The sequence below is a fragment of the Ambystoma mexicanum genome, chromosome 2q, assembly GCF_040938575.1.
Source record: "Ambystoma mexicanum isolate Mex_15411 chromosome 2q, UKY_AmexF1_1, whole genome shotgun sequence".
Taxonomy (NCBI): domain Eukaryota; kingdom Metazoa; phylum Chordata; class Amphibia; order Caudata; family Ambystomatidae; genus Ambystoma; species Ambystoma mexicanum.
In genome coordinates this window covers 52,080,387-52,094,440 of record NC_090924.1, presented here as the reverse complement: position 1 = coordinate 52,094,440, position 14,054 = coordinate 52,080,387, and the positions used below count along the sequence as shown (strand labels likewise).

General features: G+C 39.0%; 1 long non-coding RNA gene across 1 annotated transcript; it reads left to right on the top strand.

The window, feature by feature from the left end:
• The first annotated feature begins 2,056 nt into the window (after window positions 1–2,056).
• LOC138569119 (uncharacterized) lies at window positions 2,057–12,737 on the top strand. Its single transcript, XR_011303138.1, has 3 exons — window positions 2,057–3,052; window positions 3,783–3,831; window positions 8,401–12,737. It is a non-coding gene; the product is annotated as an uncharacterized lncRNA (long non-coding RNA).
• Window positions 12,738–14,054: the final 1,317 nt, after the last annotated feature.

Below are 14,054 nucleotides of genomic sequence, written 5' to 3'. Positions count from 1 at the left end.
AGCCCTTCGATGGCTTGGTTAATTTCCTACATTGTTAGGTCTCTTTCTAGGCAGCTATGATCTAATGACGGATAAGAACTTCTAGTGATGTTGTCAAAGAAAGCTTCAAGATTAGCCTCTGGGACCAATGCTTGCAGGGAATACAGGTCAGTAAAGACACTTTTGAAGACTTCAATAATACTGGTAGGATCTGTAATTATAGAGCCGGAAGAGTCTTTAATTTGGGAGATGAGTGTCCTTTCTGACTTTCAGATAAAAAGCACTAGCTTTGCCAGCTTTGTTGGAGGTTTGGCAAATTTTAAGATGGCTCCTGAGGCTTGTTCGGTGAGTTTTTTTTTAAATTAATTTGAAAATGTAGGGACAGGACAGTGCGAAGGTCAACCCTTGAAAAGCTAGAATAGGCACTTTCATGCTAGAATAGGCAATTATTTGACCTCTTAAGGCAGCTTTAAAAGCATCCCCATTAGTATATATTGAGTTATCTTCATCTGGTTTTCAACAAAGAACTGTTCTTGAAGGACATACATGACTGAGTAAATTGTTGGTCCTGAAGTAGGCTATTATTGAATTTCCATCTGGAGGAATCACATCATATCGGAGAGATCAAAGGTGGTAATTGCATGTGCATGGTCAGAAATAACAATACTGGTTATGAGGGAATCTATAATAGTACTGGTGAGGGATTTGGTAGTGAAAATGTAGTCCAGGTGTCAGAGTAATTTCTAAGTCAACTTGGTGGGCAGGTCTCCAGGTGTCAATGAGGCCTGTTTCTGTTAAGCAGCAGAGTAAACACTTTATAGGTTTTGGAGCTTTTAAATGAACATTTGGATTTTCTGTCTATAAAAGGGCCCAGGACATGGTTCCTGTCACAACATAAAATAAGATTAGTGATATTTGATTTGGGAATAGTCTGTTTGATCGAATCCCAAACATCAGGATCGGATAGAGTGGGACCATAAATATTCATAACCGTAACAATCTGTGATCCAATAAGCAATTGGACCCAAACCCATCTCCCATTTGTATCTGCATCTTGACATACAATTTTATAAGAGAACCTCTTGCTGATTAGTTTGGCCACTCAATTTCCACCCCCACAGTGTCACTAGCAATAAGATCCTTGATCCAGAAGGATTTCAGTTTCATAGCTTCCCTAAGAGAGAGGTGGCTTTCTTGTATGCAGGCAACAGATGGGTTCACCTTTTTGAGATGGGTTAAGTTTTGTACCTCTTAAAGTGGTAATTGCAGCCCTTAATGATCCACGCTACAAATTTAAAAACCATTGTACCTGAGACACCGGGTTAGTAATGTATTATAAAAATACCTCTGAAAGGGAAATGTATATAATGCTGTAAAACAAATCATCATGAAGCACCACATGAGAATATATATATCCAACTGAGACAAGTGCCCAAAATGCAAAGGCAAAACCCAAAGGGGTAAAACAAAAGGAATATCAGGGGAAGGAAGGGGAACTTGACCAGGTGGAATACACCAAAATGAGGTATGACATTGAGCAGAATAAGGAGTAAATCCACATAAAGTATAGGAAAAAGAGAAAGGATCAAGTTACAAGGAGGAGCAATGAGGGGAAAAGATACAAGTGTAGATGACACTGGCAGGGCCAAAGAACGATCTAGCCCTCGAAGAAGGGTACATCAGCTGAACCCAGCCCACCATCATTGAGGGCAAAAATGTGTTATGGCAACACCCAATGACCGAAAGAGTTCAGAACCGGAAAAGGAGGCGTTGGTAGGGAGCGAAGTATCCATATTGTCAGTCTTGAGGGGCCAAATGTGTAAGCCTTGAGGTCAGACTGATCATCAAATCTAGATGTATGATCATTGTATGTCATCTTAAAAGAGCACGGATGGCATAGGCCGTATCTTGTTTCAATGCTGGATGATAAGAAAGTAACTCCTTTCTGCATTGGGCAGTCTTCTTAGCCACATCTTCAGATATGTAAATCCTATTGCCATGCCAGACCAGCGTGTTCTTCTCTTTAGCTTTTGAGATAAGCTGCAATTGGGTGTATTACAGCAAATAAAAAATCAAAGTGCGCTGTGGAAATCAAGATGATTGCGAGCGTTGTCCTGGGACATTGCGGTGAGCATGTTGAATATTGAGTGACATTTCTTTTGGGATATGAAAAAAGGCAGGTAACAGATTTTGAAGAAACAGGATGGGGTCATTCCACTCATATCCCTCTGTGAGGCCCGTAGTAGATAGGTTATTGCACCTACTTCTGTTTTCCAATTCTTCATTATGTTTTTGAAGGTCTCTTACCACTTTTTCCAACTGAGACACTGTTAGTGGAACGTCATCTACATGACTGATTTTACTTTCCATTTCACTCATTCTATTTTCAAAGACATTCCCCCTTTCATCTAATTGTTGTCATTTATGGTTGGCGGTTTCAATAAAAGGTATGAGTGACCAATTTCTTGTAATATGGCCTCAATGGCAGGGTCAGAGGAGGATAGTGGCGGAGGCGAATCACTTTTAATTCTTTTATTAGTTGGAGACATGGCTTGCACATCCTTAGAGGCAGCAGATGATTTCTGGTTATTTTTAACAAAGGCCATTCTGAATGATTGATCTATAAATGAAGGGATAATGATTTAAAAGAAGAAATTTCACAACGGCACAAAAGAAATGCTTTAATTTCAAAGGATAAAGAGAAGGAGGTACCTGTGAGAAGGAGTTGAAAGTGTTACCTCAAAAGTGTTGATTTGTGTTTATTTGTTATGCAAGTCCTTTTCTTGTTAATTAAATCTTATTCTCTTCCTCCTCTTTGTTTATTTTCCTTTTCCTGATTGTGTCGCAGCAACTGAAGTGGCCATGAGGTGGCGTAGTGCAAACAACAAAGAGGCCCGACAAGACCTGAACCAAGTTGTTGCGTCACTGCCGCCACTGGGGTTCTCCATACAGAAGTCCGATACTTTGCGAGTGAGCAGCCACGGGGCACAAGAGACAAAGAATGGAGCCCTCTTCTGCAACGGAGCTCGTAGCAATGAAGAGATGGGCAGCCTGCGTCAGTCAACACTGCCAGGTAAGAAGAGGAGGCTGTTTGGTAGGTAGAAGGGCTTGCTCAATAAAAATAAGAGGTTGTGGGCTGGAGCAGCACGGCTATGCAGCCATCATGAGCATCAAGCCATACCCCCTGACCCCCAAAATTGTCTTTTGAAGAACAGCAATGATGCAAATGTCCAATGTTTCAACGGAAAGGGTACCTTTTTAGTACCAGACGGATCAGGCCATGGTGTGGGTTGAAGATGGATGAAACTTGCTTTTAAGCATAAAAGCATGGATCCAAAACTAGCAGCCATAATATTTGTGTTGCTGTGCGAGTGGTAAGCAGTGCCTGCTATGCCCTTTTTCAACTGGGCTGCAGTTCTGATGCTCACAAACACCCATTCACCAGACTGGATGCCGTGTCCTGTCCCCTTTCAATGGTATTTTCAAACCTGTTTGCAGAGAATAGACGGATGTTTAACTCTAACAATAGTTCACAGCGGATAAAACACATGTTTTGGTAGCTGGCATGGCCCATGACTACCTCATAAAGAGAACATTCAAAACCTGAATGCCAGCATTTAACAATGTATACATTGCTGTTGCTGCATATAGTATATGGCAGGCCAAATCGGGGTAAATACTTCTCTGTGTATTTTTAACAGTGCTCACTGCAGTACTCTTCTATCTGGCAAATGCGTCTGGTTCTTTGTTAAACATACATACTATCAGTAACATACTATTACTAACATATTTCTCTTTGACAGGCAGGCAACTTTAATCAACTCTGGCTGTAATGCTTCAAAAGAAATTCAGGTAGCTAAATGATGCTTTTTTTCCTTTTGGGCTTCTTTACTCTCACCAATGTTACAGGGCACAAATACTAAACAGTTGTACAATACGCAACCATGGCTGATCTTAAGTTTTAGTGTTGCTCCCCACTTGTAGTGAGCAACCCTACACGTTCCTTATGCACCTACATAGGATGGGCCCAGAGCATAGAACAACATTAAAGGTAAAAACATTTGTGGTCATTTCCATTTTTTCCTCATCTTACATTCATTCCATCTACATATTTCTCAGCCTGTTTCAATTCTTGAAGCTCTTTCTTAGCGAACTCAGCTTAAATAGATTGCTCTAAATAGTTTGCTCTATCTCAAGAATATTTATCAACATATCATTTCTTCTGGCGGCATCATGTGTGTAATATACATGTGTAATACAAACGACCGTATGATTACCTTTGCAATTTGGCCAATAAAAACATTCCTTTTAATTCATGTTATGGGAGGGCTAGCAAGGTAACAGGATCTAGAGTATCAACGCTACATGGTAATGTTCAAAGCTAACAACGTCTGCTCATATCTTTTTTAACCTGACATATTTCATGTGCTGTGTTTTGTTTCATTCAATAAAATATCAATTGCATGTAATACAATGGAACTTGGTGTCTTAATATTATGGCATCGGCCTGTTTCATAGAAAAGGCTGCACCCACTACACCCCGTAAACAATTTGGAAGTGCTGTTGCCATTGTGTCCAATGTAGAAGAAAAATATGCACACAGTCTGTTTTTCCTCCTTGCTGTTGAGTTACTATAGACCATGCACAGCCTTGCTTTTCATGCACAATCAACATAAATCAGGCTTGCCTAAAAACAGATGCATTACATAAAACCGATATTAAAACATCAAAACTTTCTTACAGAGCAGCATTCGATGACAAGGAAACTGGGGTGAGTTGCATGCAAATGTTTCAGCAAATCCATTCCCAACAGATTTAAAGCACATGTATTAGTGACAACAAGCTGAGCCAAGCACGATATAGGACCTCTACTGAACTGTACAGGACCTGATATTTGGACTTTGGAGCAGCCCGACACTGTGCAGTCTATTGTGCTAAAGTCACGTATCCTGCTGGATTGCTGCTCTGGTTTTGAATTCCTTCATGTTATTTTCCTTTTTCTTTTTTATCTTTGGCATGGTGATTGGCATAATACCTAGCCATAGTCAGAATATGGTCAGCAGTGTGAGTTGGCCATGTAAAATCATAGGTTTGTATATCATTCTTTAGGTGATGCAATCCTTCTACAAAATCTGAACAAAAAGCTTTTCACCATCAGCAGTTAACACTTACCTTAAATATCCTATTTTTTCTAGGTCAATAGAACCATGCTCTGGGAATTGCAAATCAGGGTTGTTGGCAGTGTATTCATGCAATTTTTGCAAAAACAGCACTACTCCCAAGACTTATTCGCTCCCATCCTGGCGTTCCTTCCAGTGAAGTAGACAAATGTTTTTTCTAATTCCTGTTGACTCTTACAACATTTTAATCCCATCCCTTTATCTATTACTTTGTACCTTATTTCCCTTTTTCTTTTGTGATCATAAAAGTTGCTTTGATAATGTCCCACTTTAAATCCATGAGTCCTCCATTCCACGGTTTCAACTGTGTACACAGAGAGTGTATTTCCCGGTGCTTCATTTTAGCAGTAAACATCCATAGAAACACATTACATTTCTAAGTGCATTTCCCTATGGCTCATTAACAGTATGCTTTCCACAGGGAATACAGCATTTCATTTTCATAATATCAAACCATTAAAGATAATTCTGGAATGGTCTCACCTAATTTTCTGCAGTATTCTGTGCAAGTGTTTCATCAGGAATGTAAATTCCTATTCCTCACACCGACTGGGATCCACAGTTGCAAGGATCAATTGTGTCGAAGTCAGCTGGTGAGTGAAAGTGTGGCTGCAAGGAAAGCAGCAGTGCGCCCTACTCACGACACTCACCTTTGCCTGTTCTCCGACCGTGGCATGTTTAGACCAACTGGATCTTAACTGCAATGAGGTGCCATCTTGGGTGCCAAATTGGGGAAAAATTCTTATTGGTATTACCGCCTGTGTTCAGAAAATGACTTATGGCAAAAATGAAACACCGGAACAGAATCTTATCTTATTCTCAGAGGCACAGGTTTCTTTATTATAGCTGCAGCTATCTTCACATGGTCGTACAATCTGCCATGTGAACCACCTGCCCTCTTATTATCTGTCTGTGTCTGCCCTCCCTCATTCAAAAGGAGAGTATTTATACATTTCACAGCTAGCATAGTCTTAAGAAAGGTCTTTTACCCAGGCTAAATCTGCACTCTGGCCAGGGCGTCAACATACTCTTTCGCAGCTGTTCCTAGGCTATACAATATGTGAAAACTTGTTCTGTAAGCACAAGTGGCCAGCTGAATCCAAACATAGGTATTCACTGTTATTGCAGGCTCAGAATTTCTAAAGCAAGATATGTTTTCAGTTTTCTGTTTAGGGGACTCTGTCAAAAACGGCTCCCAAAGCCTACAATATTGAATACGAAGCTCACAAGACCATTGTTTTTGGCTCCTCTCCCCTATTATCATGATTTTGGACTTATTGGGGTTAATTTCCATATCGTTCGACAAGGCCTATTCCAACAGTGCATTCATGGTATGCTGTAAGCCGATGGGTGTATGATCTAATAATACTGTACCATCCGCATAACTCATCCATAGGAATGTCTCCTTACCGATATCAGGTGGAAAGTTTCGGTAGAGGTTAATGCTTTCCTGTCGGCTACATAGAGGTTGATAACGGGGGTGCAAGAGGTTGAATAACGCACACAAGAACACACCCCTGTTTGAGTTCTCGATTGGTTGAAGTGCCCCTAGTGAGGGAGCCGTTCTGGTTTATGCGTACCATTAGGCTGGTGTCGGAATATAATTTTTGATAAGGTATAGAAAACATGGGTCCAGACCCCAAAGCTTGAGTTTATTCTGCAATTTGGTTTGATATATTTTATTTATATCGCGCTCATGCACAGGTGTTTCAGAGTGCGACAGTCAAATGCTTTGGAATAATCTACAAAGCATAAAAATAATCTCTTCCCATTAGATGCAAGCTTGTCTGCCATGATGTATTGCAATGTGCATATGTATGTATCTACACTATCCACTCATACCCATATGGCCTTCGCTCACATTCACCCACCCAAACACAAGCACCCTGCATACCAAAACTACAACAAATGGTTGCATTGCTTGCAGTCATGCACCCAAAAACCTCCACAAAAGCAATTTCAGCACACATACTTGAACAATCATAAAATCATCCACATGTCCAACAATCATCATTGCCTCTTCTTGTCTCCTACCTCTTCCCAGACCCCAAATCATCAAACATAAATATAGCCAGGCTCTTTAAATCAATCGACCCTCTACACAAAAACACATTCCACAAGCAAGCAAAGCAGTCATTGACAAATCAACACTCAATAGCAAGCTGACATTACCTGTGGGAAAGAGCGCTTGTGGGTATATTTTGATACCCCACACCCTAAAGAAGTCAGTACCGACAGTTCACTGACAGATACAATTTGCATATGCATTGTATGTGGCTCGATCCAACCATGCTTCCCCTGTGTAAAATTATTTGGTAGGACACTTGAGCAGTGAGCACACTGACATTTATACTCAACACGTTGCTATGCAAAAGACAGACTAAACTTAGACTTCCACTAGTGGCTGAAAACCCCAGACACCTGCATGAAACACTACGGACTTCCCACTCCAACCTACATGACAAGTGACAATGGCAAAGTCCAATTCCCCTCAATCTCAAAGGGCATGTAAAGTTGGTGCCTCTTTTTCTTTCCCTATTATCTGAAATGTAATTGAGTGAGAATATATACATTTTTATTTGTCCTGTATCCAATGCAAGGAATATGCTGCTTTTGGTGAAGCTAATACTGAAAGCTGTATTGAAAAACAAACCACTTCACAACAATGACAAAACGAGGAGAATCCTTAAACCTTTGATTTATGCATTCCATGGCAGATGTTCTGTATATGTTTGCTTAATATATACAGTTATAACAAACATAAGATATTTACATAAAGGTGGAAAGATTCCAGGGTCTTTCCAACATCTAATGGTATATTCTTCTGTACTCCAAAAAGGTTTAGGATTATCAAGGATAATTGGGCTAATAGGCCAGAAGGATAGTTTAGAGCCAATGCGCTTGCTTTAGGATTATGGGTTTGAACCTGATTCCAGAACTTAGAAGCTAGACAAGTCCATCATTAAGCATGATTTAAAGAACCCAGAATAAAAGCAAGAGCAGATACACATTTTCTTCAGATCTATAGGTTCACTGCAAAGAAAATGTTTCTATTCTAAAGAAAATGGTGATAGCCCCAGTTGAAGAGCAGGCCTAATGCTCCTAGCATATTGTCAGATTTAGACTAACTCTGAAAGGAAATAGTGTGCTAATGTTTGTATGGTGCTGTAAATGTTTATGTTCAGTTTCATTTTTTACACTCATGATCTAAAGTCATTTTTTAAAAATGTTTTTCCTGCAGGTATCTTCTTGGGATACATCACTGAGACACAGAATACAAGGTATTGGGACCTTAATAATACAATGGACCTTCTGACGCAGACAGGCCAATGCGCTACATTCTAAAGCACCCTAAGGCATTAAAGCCCTGAACCATGATGGTCTATATTGGTAAATGAAAAAGGCACCATTATACTACAATTCAACCAAGTGAATCCACCTGAGAAGCCTTGCGAATGTACAGCTAGGGATTCATCCCCAGAACTATTTGCCTTGCGAACGACCGATTGGTCGAAACACATGTCGGCTGTGCATAGAATAAGTCACCATTCACACCTCGTATGGCTACAAATATATTTCTTGATAGTGTTTTGGGACTTAAAACCTGTTTTAGAGTATTGATATGAAGTCTGTTTGTGCAGTATAAATACACACCCCAATCTCTATTGTCTATTACTTTTTGAGGTACCAAGGGGAACCTTGTGTGTATTTTCTGCTGCATTTTGACATGATTTTACGAAGTTGAGCGCACTGCATACTGTTACTCCCCTACTTTTTGGTATTTGCATGTTCTCAAGTTAATCTGCAAACAATATTTTACCTTATGTCGTCAATGGAGCCATTGTCAAAAAGGTGTTCTAATGTTGGAAACCTTCACATGGTCCACAGTCCAGAAGAATATATAATGCAGCAATTATTAGATATGTCCTCTTCCCCCACCCACTTTCAGTACCTGTTCAGGAAGCCTTCATGTGTGTACCTACAAAGAATATATAGTTTGTGTAACAACCATTACAACAAGATCCCGAAAACGGTTATAAAAATGCCTATATGTAACCTTTACAATATACCCTTTATTGTAAGAGACCATCCTTACAATTGTCACTTTTTACTTTGCAACTTCTAGGTACATCAGGCTTCTAGTAGACTGTGCATTCAATTATTTGAAAAGGAGTGAACCTTACACGCTTTGTAATGTCTATGTTCTACTGCTCCCCTAAACAATATATAGTCGTCTATATCAAAAGTAATGTTTTGTAGAGTATTCAATGAATGTTGACACGTCAGTATGTAGCCTTTACCATTAACATACTAGAACAAGAAAAGTAGATACTTTCATAATTCAAAACTGTTTATTTTTAAAAACCTAGCATTTTTCATACCAAGTTTCCAATACGCTCTGGTTAGGAGACACAAATCGCATAGTAATGCCAGTATGACTGAGATTCTCCTCATCAACACGCCCACTCCCTCCTTTCCTGTCACTCTCTGGCCGGCCTCTCTTGGCCCTCTTTCTGCTCCCACCTGTGAGGCTAAAAACTTCAGGGTCATCTTCGACTCCACACTCTCCTTCTCTCCTCACATCTGCGACTCTCTAAGAAGTCGCACTACCAGCTGCACCTCCTCAGAGGTATTCTTCCTTTCCTCTCCTTCCCCCAGCAGCTCACTGTCTCCAGAGCTCTGGTTTTCTCTAGGCTGGATTACTGCAACAGCCTCTTTCTAAATCTGTCTGCCTCCACTCTTCGCCCTCTGCAACTCATCCAAAACAGGAGTGCGAGACTTGTCCTTGGCCTCAAGCCCAGGAAGTGTATCTCTCCAGGACTGAAATCTATGCACTGGCTCCCAGTGGCTGCGAGGATTAAGTACAAAACCCTCTGCATTGTCCACAAGGCCTCCTGGGGCCTGGGGCCGTAATACCTTCAACTCTCTCTTCCTAAATATCTTCCAATTCAAGACCTTCCTCTTTGCTTCTGCTTTCTCGCCTCCTCTCCTCTGCTGAACTCCTGGCTGAAACGGCACTGGTCACCTGGCTGCCCTCTGTCTTGGGCCCAGGTCCTCTCCCCGCCAGTTCCACACCTGTGCTGCCCCCCTGGCAACCCTTGCACTCTGGGGCAGTTTCTGTATCCCTACAGCCCCCCTACTAGCACTTGCCACCTGATGTCTGCACTTTTTATTTACTGTTATTATTTATTGTTTTTATTTATTTACTGTTTATCCTATGTACTGCACTTCCCCTCCCCTTTTTCCTCACACGTTTCCCCTCCCCTGCACTTGTCACCTGGCCTAGTAGGATCGTTGTCTCTGTCTTCCATCTGTTCCCCTCCCTTGCCTCGTTGCGCCTTGAAACACTTGTGTATAGGCGCGTTAAATGCCATACCATATCTTCACATACTCCACTATTCTTAGTCTTGTAAAGTTTAGGCAGTCTTTCTTTCACTTCTTACTGTCTGTATGCAAAATATGTATTTTCTATCCTTTGAAGGGGAATACTGATTTAAATTAGAGATCACCTTTATGACACTACAGATGTATGTTACAGCAATCCCAAAATATCATACTATAAACACACATTAAATAAGCACTCTAATATAAGAATGGTACCCCTGTAAGCAGAACACATAAACTGAGAATAACCTTTAATAATTCCTTATGAAATTAGGCATCTTATATTTACCTTCTATTAAAATAATCTTAACCGACATCAGTATTATATTAAACGTCAGTCGAAATGCATTCCCGTATTTTAAAATCAAATGAACAAAAACACAACTCAGTAAAATGAGAGCTTACTTTTTTTAGTATACACATTTACAGTAAGGATGTGTTGAAAATTATCTTACAAGACTCAATACAGTCGTTTAAGTAGGTTTCACCAATGGATTAAAATTGTTATTTTAATGGTTGTTAAGTGAATGTGGTGAAACAAAGTTGTAAAGCATATTTATAGAAAAATGATTCCCTAGTATTGAAGTTGTTGGGTGAATGTGGTGAAACAATAGTCACAATGGTTGTAAAATGTATATGGTGGAATGTAATTGTTTGTTAAACATAGACATGGGAATACTGTACCATTGTGGATAAATCGTACAAAATGAAAATGTTAAATTAGTAGAGATAACCAACTCAAAACATTTGTAATGGATGTTTACAAAAATGGACAGCACAATCCTTTTCTGTCATGAAATGAGAAAAGAAGATATGTAAAATGTTTACCCAATGAGCATTTGAACTGTGAGAGTTTTAAAATGGATACCAACATTTGAGTATATTGAGTCTTACAGTAGTAGAAAATAGTGCAGTACAATTGGTAAAGAAAAACAATTAGCGAACATGTGGGAACTGATCTTCTGAGAACATACACAGCCACATAACTTATTTTAATTGTGGGGCCCCCTACTCTATCTACAACCATGTTTTGGTCCACTGTACCTTTCACAGGTCAGAAATATTCATTTGCATATTAGTGTGGTCCCAACCACAATAGCAGTCCACCTCTGGAATGCTATGCAAATCACCTCTGAGCAAGAACACCATCAGCAACCCCAGACAAGTATTTCTGCCTTGTTCGGCCTTAATTTGCATATTTTGAAAAACCTGTGTTTTAACTTTAAATTACTAATGGCAATCAAGACATGGTCCCTTTGATCTCAGTGCGTAGCATGGCACAGCTTCATTGAACATTGATGCCCAACAACAAGGCAGAAAGATGTGTCTGGAATTACTGTTGACACTCTTCTTTACAGGAGTATTGCTTAGCATTTTGATGTAGGAGTGTCCATGTGGTTGGGACCAGACTGATATGCAACGGGTTATTCTTTTCTCCAAGAAAGGTACAGTGAGCTACAATATGGTTGCAGATCCTCCTGGGTGGAAGCCAGCCCACAGAACAGGTTGTTTGTCCTTGTTTGTTTTCAGTTATGGGGCACTCTCATTTTTGCATATAAAGAAACAAAACAATGATTGTGTAGAAGCTTGCAATGTCTTAAATTAGACTTATTTGAATAACAAGGTGCACCCCATAAAACAATGAAACATAGTGCCACATGTTGTTCCAATTAAATATATTACAACTTAGTGCTGCTAAGGTTGTCATTATTCCTGAAGGCAGAACAAGGTGGATTTTTAAATGTAGCAATTGTTCAACTATTATACGTTGTAACCCTTCACAATCGAACGGTTAAAAAGAGCAAAGATCATAGTAATTCTATTAGTGTGTGCCAAAGCAAAAGTTACTTGTGGGAAATATACAATATAATAACAGCATATGTAAAGGTATGACAAAATACATATTTATTTACAATAAGTACATTTCAATTGTAACATAGTTCTTACAAAATTGCACACATGGTTTATTAAAATGAACTTTGATAATGGACCAGTGATGGAGAGCGCAAAATTAAGAGCAATGTCAATTTCAATGTATTTAACTCTGTAGCTTTGTGTTGTAGCAGCTCTTTCACGTTGAAGGTTTGCCTGCAAGTGATGGTAACTAAAATATGAAGGCAAACAAATGTACTTATAAATGTGTGCAAATGAAACTAATCATGCTGGACAGAATGTGTAGGAAAGGTTTTACTTGGACATACCATCAAGCATACATGCCACTGTTGTTTAGTTGAATAATTGAAACTAGGGACAAGGAAGGTAAATATATTAGAACGGTAAAACCAATACAATAACAAATGTGTACCGTATGCACAAGCATACACATTTTATTAGAGATGTGACATTACCTTCCCATTGTTTTAGAATGTTCAAGGTGATTAACAAATCACACTTCGACAGTACATGACAAAATGTTAATGAGCTGCCTTTTGGTTGAGACCACTATTATGTTATCTCAATAGGCATGCCTCACACACACAATTTTCTTTCTGTGTGTAACACAAGATGGTGAATGTGACCTGCTGTTAGTCTTTAGTCAGAGCAATTTCTTTAATCTTTTTGACTGTTTTAGGAAGTTGAACATCCCATGTAGACAAGAGTGAAACAAAATGTCTGTTTTTAGTCACTTGTAAATTATTTGCACTCTAAGGCTGTGAAGTAATTCATTCAGTACTTTACCACTGTTGATGAAAATTATGTAAAGTAAGCACTTATAGAAAAAATAGGGATGTGTTAAATTTGGGATGATTACATGTCTAAGTGTAGACAGTTTCCTAAAAGCCAACAAGTTTGGTTTATGTGCATACATTGTTATCCAAACATACTGGATACTATACCTCTGTACACAATTCTAGCATTCAATCATCAGTCCTACGTTTTTCATATCCTGTTTGAAAGTCCAACCTCATATAGTATGCAAATGCTGTAACATCATGCTCTGGGATAGCTTGTGTACCAAAAAAAAATATAAAAATCCTAAAGAACAGTGCAGTAGGTACTTTGTAAAAAAGATTCAAGTGAAATGTATGACTTTATGAAGTCGTATGAAGGTATCAAAAGACATTATTTTGTTTATGAAATTGCTCTGTTTTCATGTAATATTTTTCATGTTTCCTTTCTTTTCTAGTGCATAATTATTCAAAGTGAGGCACGAAGCACAAAATTATACCCTATTGAGCCCAAAGAACTTGAATGTAAGTACAATTAATAGGCCAAGAATATTTCCTAACAGCATCCTGTTGCAAGCTGAAAAAGTACAATTCGTAAGACTAGAATAACTTAGAAATACTTTCCCAAAAAATTAAATATAAAAGAAAGCCTTCATTCCAGAAAAAAACAACTTTTATTTGCTAAACAAAGCTACAAAACTTTGTAGACCCTGATTTTAGCACCCTCATACAAAAGAAAATGAATCATTAATTTTATTCTGTGAATAAATTATGTATATGCTGTATTTTGTAAGGATTTTGCAATTCAAGACAAATTGTTCCACTACATTGATGTTAAAAA